This window comes from Schistocerca serialis, chromosome 3 (assembly GCF_023864345.2).
Source record: "Schistocerca serialis cubense isolate TAMUIC-IGC-003099 chromosome 3, iqSchSeri2.2, whole genome shotgun sequence".
NCBI lineage: Eukaryota > Metazoa > Arthropoda > Insecta > Orthoptera > Acrididae > Schistocerca > Schistocerca serialis.
In genome coordinates, this window is record NC_064640.1 from 770,184,974 (window position 1) to 770,198,296 (window position 13,323).

The 13,323-nt window shown below is 33.4% G+C and overlaps 1 protein-coding gene across 2 annotated transcripts in view; it reads right to left on the minus strand.

Moving 5' to 3' along the window:
- Positions 1-903: 903 nt before the first annotated feature.
- The window catches only part of LOC126470613 (diacylglycerol kinase 1-like), a 366,452-nt gene continuing 354,032 nt past the window's right edge, over positions 904-13,323 (minus strand). For both annotated transcript variants that reach the window (XM_050098567.1, XM_050098566.1), the window contains one exon: positions 904-2,145. The gene's annotated coding sequence lies outside the window, so the exon portion shown is untranslated. The remainder of the gene's footprint in view (positions 2,146-13,323) is intronic.

Below are 13,323 nucleotides of genomic sequence, written 5' to 3' on the forward strand. Positions count from 1 at the left end.
GGGAGACGAGGTATTGGCGGAAGTAAAGCTGTGAGGAACTGTCGTGACTCATGTTTGGGTAGCTCAGTTAGTAGAGCAGTTGCCCACAGTAGCCAAAGCTTCCGAGTTCGAGGCTCGGTCCAGCACAAAGTTTCAATCTATCAGGAAGTTTCATATCAGTGAACACTCCGTTGCTGAGTGCAAGTTTCATTCTTTTCTATTCTTAATGCAGCTGCGAGTTGTCATGCGGAATTGTTTCTGGAAGTTTTAGGTATTACTGTTGGGTTAGAAAGTGAGGAGAATTACCATTGAAGTTTCGTCAAGCATAATTATAGCAGATAGCCGAAATGCGGTTCAAAAAATAGAAGAAGGAGTGGACTCAAAATTGCAGTTTTGTACCTAAACTGTGCGACATTAGTACTAGCCAACAAGTTGATATACAGCACGATAATTGTTCGAGAAGAACACAACATTGCCTCCACACGTTTCTGCACCCTACATTTTTGACACATCATGCATATGGTCACATCTAATTCTGAGGGGCACCCAGACTTATTGGCCCCAGTAAGGGAACATGCAGACTTAGTCTCTACAGTGGACGACTGGTGGCCATGTTTCATTTCTCTATGACTGTACATACTGCTTAAAAATGTGAATTTTGCTAAAGCTTTCTGAGTTATTGCATTCTCTAGATACATGTATGTCTTCCTTTTAGTGCTGATAAAAAATTATGAAGTTTATTTTGAGGAGATGGAAATAGGATTTTATCTTGATATTGTTGTTGATAAAACACTAAAGTAATTCTGAAAAACAAGTTGTAAGCAACTTTATTTTAAAAATTTTGGCTTATTCAAGCATGTAAGTTACTGAATATGAACACCTTAATACTATTTGACATAATGAATGAGAATAACTATTTTCACATAATAATTTGACTACAATAAGTATTCCAAACTTTTAAAATGGATATAATATACAAAAATTTATTTATTTGGTGTCTCCAGTGTATTTATAGAAATTGCATTTAAACAGTTTTCAGTAAGACCATTTACTTAAGAAGGAAATGAGTATTGTAGTTTAACTTGTGTATGTAATTTTACTCTGACTTTTTCATATCTTTATTTATGAGCATATAACATTAGAGTTTCTTAAGCCCCATGTGAGCTTGAGTGTGTACTTAAAAAGATAAGAGTAAAAGTAAGGTTACATTACTCATATGTATCACATCATACATTTTGTAAATGTACAAATGAATGATGTCAAGGAACATGTTACACATACAAATATTTGCTACTATAGATACATTTGTTTTAGAGGCTAACATAATGAAACCATAGCATGTCACATAACAAATAGGATATATGTTTGGAAATGTGCATCTGTGACATACAATGTTCCTCACAAAAGAATCTCTCTCTCTCTCTTTCACATGCAAAACTGGTGTATATAGATATCAAATTTGTGTTTGCTCATTTATTCTCCACTCTGTTTAAATAGCTATGTACAAGAAACATGGATGTCAGAAAAAAGGCTTTTGAATTTATACATTATTTGCACTTATGACAATTATATTGCTATGACTGAGAACTATAGAGAGAACTATTTACAGACTATTCATTTCACACATGTTACCAGTTGAAACTGACAAAAATATTTGTTTTCCCATCATGCAGTGCTACTATATGTTTAGAATATTTATGCTTATTTCCACTTTAGCACACTGCCTGTTGAGCAATATGTTTCTACTTTTATTTACAATAATGTACACTGTGGGTCACACTGTTCCACTATGTCATGAATGTACACATAAAATTCAACAGTATAACACTATGCAGCTAGTGATGTCCTTGTTAAGAAAAATTGCACTTTCCTAAGCAGTGTCTGATAATCATGGTTTCACAATATTAAACACAATACACTCACTGACACTGATCAGTAAAATGGTAGGTCTGGGCTACAGTCGCAGTTATGACCCCAGTCAAGCAACTGTGTCATATGGTGAATATATCTTCTTTCAGTTATGTACTCAGTAGTGATTCTTGTATTCAAAAGTAATGTCATGAGATAGGAGTAATTGTTTTTTTTCAGACGCCGTTGTACACTGCTTGAAGTTCAAAGAGTACAAATGAAGCTCACTGCCATTCAGTTCAGAGCAGTTCACTGTATCTGTAATGCACAGAGTTAATATAACACTATAACAGGTATTTTAGTAGCTATGTAGTAACCTTTTTACAGGTACTAAAACGTACTGATTAATTTACAGTTTATTCAAAATTTAAAATATTATATACACACAAGTGGCATGTTCTGGTGCCTTAGTTATAATTTTGTTGAATACATACATTATGGTCACAATAAGTTCCATAACTTACTGCAGATTAATTCAAAATAAATGTATAATGACCCAACATCATTTGACATGTTAAATTTAAATGCTATGGCTTAAACATATGGTTTTTCTTTAATGATTCTGGCCTTATGAGGTGGCTGTTATTCGTAAGTACATAAAAATAGTATGGATGTTTAGGAAAAATAGATCATGTCTTGCTCTAAAATAGTAATTACAAGTGGATGCTAGATCACATAAATACAGTCAGTACTTTTTCAGCCTCCATGTGGCTAAGTTCTTTCTCAAATATTTCAAATTAATCAGACAGAGTGCAGTAACCCTACTGTTCTCTTCATATTTGAGGTAAGCCTGTTTGTAACAGTACTGTGGAAAACAGCATCCCAAGTCTTTCATTAGTATTTGCCATAAAGATGTAGAAAAATAATTTTATTTGACTTAAGGTGTTCAACATACGTTGAACAAGCGCATAGTAGTCATATATTAAGGAATTTACCAGACAAGGCTTTCTTAAAGAGTCTTCACACATGTATGAATATTTGGAAGTTTTTTCAGAAATCAGAACACTGTTTCACGGCACAAACTTCTATTTTCTTAAAGCACTGTGATACAGAAAATACCTGATGTAAAGAGGAGAAAAACGGTTTTAGATATTTTGTAAGAGCAAAGTATTGATTAACACAGTTGCTTATCTGATGGATAAACAAATAAGTAATGATTCAGATTTCTTTACATTCACAAACTGGCATTAAGAAATGAGTAGTCAGGCTGAATGATATGGATGGCATTCACAAATCAGAGATATGGGGTTAACCAAGCTACAACTAAATATTGGTTGACAACAGAGTCATCAGTCTTTGTGACGGATAATTAAATGGTAAAGTAGAGATGAGCCAGTATGTAGTGACAACATAATTTCATACTAGAGTTTTAAAATACATATTTCTGTACAAGAGTTTATTGTTGACACTAGTGTGCCAACAATATTTCATTTTTGCAGACGATGCAGAAATAAGGCTAAATTCATGACATGGAAAAAAGTTTTGGGAATGGTGTAATATCTATGTAACATTTATAATCTACTTTTTTCCAGTAATTATGCCATGTGAGGTATTAAGTTTTGTGATGCTGAACAATTTGATACAAGAATTAAAAGATTTATAATTTGTTAATCACTACCAGTATGTGAAATGGTAGTTGATGCAGCTTTGTTAATTTGTTCCAAAACGGTTCTCTCTATTATAAAGATGGCAATAAAGATCATCTCAAAATTGTGATCATTTGTAGGACATAGCTGTTTCTTAATTTGATAGGTTTGTTAATTAGTATAGCAATATAACATACATATTGCTAACTTGGTTCAATTTAAAGTACAATGAATTATGGGGTGATACTATTGGTAATGAATATGATGTAAAGTGTTCTAAATATTATCATAAAACTCTAAGAATTATAGATGAGATTAGTGAACACATGTAGGTTGGTATAAGTGATTCTGTGAAAGCAATTGTCATTGAATTTTTGATACTGACAGGACTTAGGTTCACCAAGATTAACTTGGCCATGACTCATTTATATCAAATTCATTCCTAAATGATGTTATGAAATGGAAAGAAAAAATGGAGATTTTATAGTTTCATCAAACTTTGCACAGCATACGGGTATATGAACCTATTGATTTTAGGGATAAAGGCAAACATGAAATAATGAGTAAATGTGAGTGGTATACGATTCTGATTAAAATATGGCTTATGTATACATCTGTGAAGATTTTCTTAAAGATGGAAAATATAAAATTAGAAACATGTATTTATCTTTTTAGATATCTTATAGCTGTAGATGTTTGTTCAAAAGAGAGAAACATGATTTGAAAAATTCCTGTGAGAGGTTTCTGAAATTAGTCTCCTTTCATCAATATTCCTCACCATGTACCTGGTGACAAGATGAGCATCACCATTCAGAAGATGTACATAATGAAGCAATGATAGTACATATTAACAGAGTTTTGAAAATCTACAGCAGTGATATTAGCATGAAAAATTTGGGGCTATCACCATTGTAATCTTTATTTACTGAAAATGTTTGAATAAAATGTCATTGTTTAGAAACCTTGTGCAATGAGTGGATATTTGTTTATTAAAAATTTTTAAAAAGTGTATCTCTATTTAAACTACTATTGTTAACAGATTTTGCAGTATAATCGTGAGACAGGAAATTTAACTCACTGTGAAAGTGTTGGTCTTAAAATGTTTTCAAGTACCCCGGTAAAAGAGTTACAAAGAGTATCATTACAATGCGTAGTCCAACAAAGAAAGAAATGACTAAAATCTGTGCTAAAGAACAGAGAAGATATTTATCATCACCTCTAGTTTTTAAGTGCTAACAGAAATTAAAGATGAAAGGTCATCTAAAAAGTAAGATCACATCAGAAGAAGGATGTGATGTAGGCATTCCAGAATCTTGGCCAAAAACAGTTCCATGCAAGGCCAGACTAGTTATGCAGTTAATGATGTCACACCAACAGGTATACATTATCCTATTAATTCCATCAAATGCTTTAGTTTGAGAATTTCTGGATTACATGCACAGTCACTAGTTGTATTTCGCTCCACAATCATCATTTTTTGATAAATTTGCTTGTCAGTGACATCACTTTAAAACCATCTATATACAGCTTACTTATTTTTTCTACAGGTATAGATCGCATGTCTGACCTTGAAGGCTACTCTCACAAGATGAATATCCATGCAGCTTTGTATGTGTGGTTTGAAGAGCTGATAGCATTACTGCAACTATGTGGAAAATCAATGTACTAGAACACTTACCATTACGTTTGGGGTGTTAATCTTAAACACACTGTTGAAGGTTATGTAACTAATCAAGATTAAATTTTAATGAATATTTCATACATTTTAAATTATCCTCTCTTATCATCTTATGTACTGGGAAACCGATGTACAGGTCATTCTATGTTACAAGTTTCATTTTTGCATTATCTAGTTACTTCATCATGATGTTATAATGTCTCTATGAGTTTTATAACATATTCTATAACCGATTCTGTAAAGAACCATATTTATAAAAAAACATCTTAGTCATAAAAGTGCACTTGAAACACTTGACTGTGAAAAGTACATACTAGTGTTGGAGAGAAACTAGACTTTATTTGACTATGTATTAAAACTTTTGTTATAGCTATAACTGCTAATCAAGTCACACTATACTGTTATTTACGACTATTGCACTCAATATGAAAATCCCTACAGAAAAACACAACAAACATCATAGATAGCTAAGGCAGCGACCTAATGACAGACAAATTGCACAGTGAAATGATATTTTCATTTTACATGCTTCTGGAGCCTTCAGGCATGCGTTGTGTCAAACTAGACAAGGAGAAAAGGATACTTGCACTAGGACCGCTTGATAAAACAAATGGATTAAGAATTTTAAGATGGGGTAAGGAGTAGTACAGTAGGACATTACTTGAATAAATCTATAATAATTCTCAAGAGAAAGGACAGGGCACAGATGAGTACATGGGCAATATTTATGACAGAAGATGAGTGTGTGGTAGCCTGTAACCAGATCACAACCCCTAGAGGGAGTGTGAAAGAAAATTACATTTCAAAGCATAAACTGAGTGCTAGTCAGCTCCGCTGCAGTTTCAACTTATGGTAAATACACAGTCCTTTTGTAACAGAAACATTATCAGAATCACCAAAAAGTGATGATTGATCATTGACTAGAATTAATATTGATATTCTTTATTTAAAGTTATGGACAGTATGTAGAGAAAAGAAAATTAACTCGTGAGCATGTAAAATTTCCTGCACATTTGTGGCTAGAATAATAGCACTAAAGGATATGGGAGTTAGTAGTAGAAAGATAGTGAGCAAGTGAAGTAGAGCCCAAAAGAATGCAAGGGAGGAAGGAAAAGAAAGAAGAGAAAGATTAAGAAAAAACTGACCAAATAAAATACACCTGCTAGGGTATGCAGAAAAACTATGGAAGAACTTGAGACAAAAAAAAAGGGATATCTGAGTTCAGATTTTGAACACATTGAGTGTTCAGGATGCCTAAGAAGAGCCAGTTAACTGCGTATTACTGCTGTTGACAAGACTCAGAAGTGAATGGAAAAACATCAGACATAGTCATATTGTTACGCAAGACTGGTTGCAATGAACTCTAATTATCTAGTGTAGAACATTTCAAACTAGATTATGTCGTCATCGCAGAATTAAGTAGCTAATTCACTTTATGGTTTCCCTTGATGGTGCATTCCTTCACGCTACTTGTTTTTTTATTGATTAAAATGCTTATGACGCTACAGTTGACTTTAGATTCAGCGATTTAACTATATCAATCTGTCTAGTGTTCCCTGTACAGTTTCTTCCCATACTGTAGCTGATTTCATTGTAATTTGTTTTGTCATTTCAAAGATTTTATCCAAAAATTGTTGCCTGAGTACATTTATTTTTGCCCAAAAAATAACGAATTTGCCACAGACAGTACATATTAATTTCATATCATTTGTGACTGACTGACTTTTCGTATTTCTGACTGGTAGGGCATACTGCCCTTACTCTGGAGGGGCTCACAGTTTCACAGGTCCAGTTTATTGACCGTCCAAACAGAAAGAGAAAATTTATTTTTTTCTGTTATGTACAGCATATCTTATGTCTAAAATTAAGTAATGCAAAAGACTTCCCAGAATAAACAAGAAAAATCTATAAAGATTAAATCTCAGAATGGGTATGAGGATCAGATCTCACTTGGTCCCATTATTTTTTTTGGTGCCTCATATGACTAACTTCATAAAAGCTTTGAATGAATGAAAAGCACCAAGTTTACAATCGTTTTTACGCCATATTATGGTAACCTTCCAACCTTGTGTCTGGAGCTCTGGGTGGAGAAAGACAAAAATCGTATCATATCAAATGGCACCTTTCCTGTTGTGCATTTAAAATAAATTGTGACATTTGACACTTCGGCACACTGGTAGGACATGACGCTGTTGTCCACATAACTGGTCTCAAACTAGTCAGCAGCTGTAGCTCACCCTGTCGCTACCTCGTCAGTAAAATGTAGTATGACACTACATACTAGCGAGCATCCGTTGCTCCTGTGTTCCTCTGTTCTCTTTGTAGTATTTTTACAAGCATTGTATTGTTCTGCGTTAATCAGGTGTTACTGTGAACTAGTATTATAGTATCAGAATCGATTTAGTAGCAGTGTGATATACATCAAGGCGAGGTTTATCATACAATATGTGCCCCAAGAACACGTTCGCTGGCTTCAAAGGTATTAAAGGCAGGAAGGAAAATTCCAATCAATGGACAAGGTCACAAATTTGTATGCTCTGTGCATCAGTACTTTGAACTGTGTTGTAATATTGGGGGTCGTATTGTACATGTTTCAAGAGTGGTGGACAGAACAGCCAATTGCTGATTAGTCCTCGAAAGCAAAGGGACTATCATGAGGTGATGAGCACTACAATTTTCTTGCAAATATTTTCCAGTTTGCTGTTAAAGAATTCCCCAAGAAATCAACAATAGTGACTGATGATGTGCCATACCACTGTGTTGTGTTACACATAGCTCCAACAGTGCAGTGGAAGAAAGCAGATTTTTTCCTTGGTTACAGAGAAATATCCTATCAGAGAAAGTTGCACCAAGAATGAATAATTCAGAATTAATAAATACTGTGAAAGCCCAAAAGGCAATGCTACCAGGTCCAGTGAGGTGAAGATGCAGACTAAAAAAAATTATTGTGAATGTTACCCACAGGAGTAGTCTTGAGCTGTTAGCCATACAACAAGGTATTTGGAAAAATGAGGATCCATGAAGAACTGCTGGAAGAAAAAGTTAAAGAGATGATATATCAGCCCCAGGACTAGTTCTGTGTCAAAGAAAGAGGACAGCAACGGTTATACCTTTACTTGAGCTATTTATATCATAATTATATTTATAAAGTAGTCATTGACTTAAGTGAACTGCCAAGACTGTTCTTTATTTATTAATTAATATAGTTTCAATGATGGCCTGTTAAATACTAGACTGTGAAAATAAGTGTGCTTCCTTCAGTTCAAGGTGGCAACAGTGTCTCCATGCACTGTTCGCATGTAACACCATCAAAAGCAGCAAATTGTTTTAATCTCACAATAGCAAAGAACTCATATGATCTAATAGATCTTCAAAAGGATTATTGTCTTACTTAAGAACAACATACTAAAAACTGTTTGCTTGAAATGGAAGGCAAATATTTTTAAATGATAGAAAAACTACTTCCTTTTATGACAAGAGTTATTCTCACACATAAACCAAGAGAAATTGATTTCTTGTCTAAAAGCATTATCAGAAATTATGGCTGTTTTCGCAAAATGGATCATATGATGTAGAGGCAAAACTGTGTATTTATTTATTCTGTATATATTTATGGAGTAATGTAAATGCTTTTATATGTAGATTTTGTAACCTCAATTAAAACAGATATTATTATATATGATCAATGAAGTCCTAAATTGCAATATATATACTCAGCTACTGATTCATTATGTAGTTCATTATGCATGAATGATAGTATTACAATAACAGCAACCTCACGTGGTATTACATAAAAATTGATATTTCTTTACATTTTTATCACAATTTCATACACATTAAAATTCTTAGATAACTTGACATACTATATTAGGAAATTAATTTGAATACAAAGTAAAAAATACGCAAAATGCTGAATGTATTTAATAAATACTTTTTTACCATAATATATACACTATCATCTATATTAATCTTTGGTGTACAAATTTACATGGATTCATTTCAGCAAAAAAAGTGAAATTGAAGCATATAAATGGGTATGAAAATCATGTTTTCATCTGTGTTAATAAGAAATTGGAAGTGCATGATACATATAATTTAATATAGAAATTGTTATACAGCTCATAACGTTGTGTAATGAATAACCTTAGAAGTAATTCTTACAAAATTAACGTGGAAGTCGTACTTAATTCACAGTATTACTGGTTGTATTACATGAGTAGTGAAAGCGGGTGTAGGTATCACTAAAGTAAAGGAATGAAAGTGATACCACGTGTACAGTTGAAGTAGGTGATGACTAATCTTCTAGCAGAAAAATAAATAAAAATTATAGGCTGCATATGCTACTGAAATATGTTTATCATTTCTGAAAAATATTTTGTATAACTGACTATACAAAAAGATATGTACAGGGGAAGGCCGCTTATTACTAACTTCAGGAAACAATGATGCTACAAACTATGAACAGACCACAGTGAACGATGCTACAGTCTTTGCAGCTTAGTGTAAAAATTTTATTTAACAGTGCTTTGGTAACATGAAGAATCTAACAAAGACACCTTTCTGTGACAGCAGAATAACTGCTGTAATCTGGTACAAGAAATGGTGCTTGACAACATGTCAAGAGAAGACCACAAGGAGAGGGAAACAAGAGAGAAACGTCTCAAGTGTGAAATGGAAGGGAGAGTTAATATATAATAACACATCTTGGAGGAACTGGTGTCAGAGATGATCACTTTAATTGTGTTTTATTAGAAATGTTTATGCAGGTGTAGGAAATAATAATACATATCCGTTCTCACATGTTCCTTTGCCTTCCTTTGTCGATTTTTGCAACAAACTGTCCTGTGGTTTCTTTCCTTTCTTAGGATTCTAATTAATTCCCAGTCTTCTCATTTCTTTCCCAGATGAATTAACCTCTGATTCAAGAAGTTACAGTTTGTGTGACTTCCTTTTATACATTTTAGCTGAAGTAGATTCTTTCCTGTTTATACTTTTATTGGAAAAATGGCCCCTATTGCAGTTTTAATTGAGTAAATAATGCAACAATGAATGTAACAGATGTTGCATTATTGCACTGAAAATGGTGCAATACATGGACACCGAAACTGAAGTTGGCTGCATTGCTTGTTGGACTGTTGTATGTGTAAGATATGTAGTTATGCTTAACAAACAGCGATATTACAATTTTTGGTTTACTATCACATATCTCAGATACAATCTAAAGTTGTTAAGAAAAGTGTTGTAAATTATAAGTTGTAAACATATAAGTAATAATACATCATTCCTGCATTCGTATTTGGAAATGATGTGTTGAGGATTGGTAATTCCTCAGCAGAGCTTTACTGAATGAAGTTTTTCACAATGGAGGAGACACAGTATACATGGCAAATTCGTTCTGTATTTCTGGTTACAGAAAACTTAGATGAAATCCTTCTAATTTTTCCAAAATCTCTGAAAATTTGAGAGTTGTAAGAGTTTTATATGTGACTAATAAACAGAATGATAAGTTACAGGGCATGTGGATGCCATATGCATTAGCTCGATGAAGACCAAATCTAATTAACACCAGAATACCGTCTCGAAACTTATAATAAGAATCGTTATTTATTTGTCCTGCTACCAGACAAAATGTATTCGTGTTATTTTTGTTGAAAAATGCTGGTAGCAGTGTAATACATAACTAAAGATTTCAAGATGGTCACAGTTTTTAAAGTAAGCTGCTATGGTCACTATCGACTATGGTAGTAATTTTGTGCACAACGCCAGTGGGAGGTCTGACAGTAATCCCATAATGCAATTTTTCTCTGGCAGTGAAGTAACTGTGAACAACCCTAATTCAAGGATATTTAGTGCCTCCTTTTTAGCATATCCTCATTTCCATTGCACCAACTGGAGGACTGACAAAGTAAATCATCCATCCCTTCAAAGAAAAATGAGTCTGCAAAGATGCAGTATCATGCTTTAGCAACATATAACTACATTTTTTAATTCACATATGCAGTGCTGGCATTGAATTGTATTGTAAAGGTACATGACTCCTTTGCAAAAGTATTTTAGACTAAATTAAACAATACTATTGTTAAACAAGCCTCGACTGCAGTATTTATTATTTAACTGCAGCCTCACTACTGCTTTCTGAAACATGAGTTTCCTCTTCAGTTCTAAGTTGAAGCAACATCACATTTTCTATGTTCAGCTTTTTCCTAAAGTTCAAACCATCTGGAGCTCATGCCTCAATTGCCTCATCTGACTTATTTCTTTTTTAATATTTTATTTTTATTTGTTCAGTTACATATTGCTATGAACTCTTGGTCAGTTAGTTATTCATTCCATTATTTCAGTTCTCATTTGGCACTCCAGCAAATATCTGTTTCTCTTTTCGTTTTTGCTCATTCCAAGACCAATTGTATTGCGAAAAGGAATGGAGTTGTCCTGTCCGTCACAGCCCTTTTTCTAACGTTCTTCAACTGCATATAAAGTCCTATCCTCCTGGCTGTTCTCTCTATAACACCATGAAATATGTTAAAGTAATACAAGCTTGTATGCAATTCCTGTACATTTTTTAATTTTTGGGAAACATCCACTGTACACTAGTTCATTGTTACGATTGGTGGATATTTTTCTTTTTGCATAACTCCAACCAATATTTTGTACTGTTGTTTTCATATTATGGAGAGACCTTTGAGAATTCGATAACAATACTTCTTAATGATAATTACGAAGTGTGGCTCTATGGCATTAAAATTAAGTCTCCCCCTGTAGATTCTAAGATCTAGGTTTTAATTCACAGTTAGTGTAGATCTTTGTTTTCTTGCACTTAATGTGACCATTTTTTTTGAAAATTATCAGTGCGTGTGAAAAAGTTAAGTGGTTCAATGTTTCGGATTTGGGATGAAAATGTAAGTCCTCCAATAAATGACTGTATGAGCTGGTTTGCAAGGTGTATCAAAACATGGCCAAACAAATTCTATTGTGACAACAACTTCTAAAACACTGTTGAGTTCAAATCAACCTTCAGTGTGAGAACATCCTCACCTACAGATAGAAAGGCACCACAACTCACGTTGAGTAAATAAATAGATATAAGGTAAAAAAGTATATAATGCTTCAATTATGAAATTTATTCGTTTCTAAAACCTCGGTTAGTTTGGTTCACATGAAACACAAATGATTACTAAATCCTGATGTCATTAAGTATCATGTGATTAAAATGATTGACAACAGACCATATGCATCTCTAAACACATAAAATTATTTTAGAAATATACCAGAAAGAAAAACAACCAATGGTTGTCTGTCAGCTTTTACAGTGACTGCACTATATATTCAGAAAAGAAAACCGCACAACTAGCTTCTAATTTACAGAATGTGGACATTATCGGATTCGAATGTCGAAATGACATGAAAATATGCCTCTAAAACTCTTAGAGATAAGAGAATAAACCGTTAATTCGGATAAGTATTTGCTGTCACACTGAACATACCTCACTCCAGCGGACTACATGTACAATTGGGAAACTCAGTAACAAATAAATGTTGCTAGTCGTAACACTTTCCTGTTGTTTTCCGTTAACATCACTAAAAAAGAGCGCTCCTTTATTCTGTGTGTTCTTGTCTCCACAAGTGCTATCAAGTTTTCCTACAGGTAAGTGGGATGATATCTCTTCCTTTCAAACTGAAATACAGATGCTTTAACCTTGCACAGTGCATGAAATGGAGTTTTAACAGTGTCACTGAAGATGGTAGAAATGATAATGGTGATATGATATCAACAATAATAATGATACTCTTATAATAGTAGTAATATATAATTTTGTAACACAATTTATATACCCTACCAGAAGCAGTAAATCTTACCACTGGTAACAGCATATAGCAATGTTACAGTTACATAGTTTCTGGTGAACAAGTACTGCATCCATCTGAGTAACATCCATACTAACCAATAAAGGGCAACTAACAAAGATGGTGCTTAAAAATTCTGCAGAAAATTCTCATGACAGAACATTATGTGAATGAAAAGTTATTCCAGTATACTCAGTTGTTTGTACAGTACATCATTTTTCACAATGATATTTCAATCTATAGTATTGCAAGCAAATTACACCAGAAATGTTGTTTTTATATATTTATATATTGTCACAGAGCAATTTGCAGCCTTTTATGAAGCAT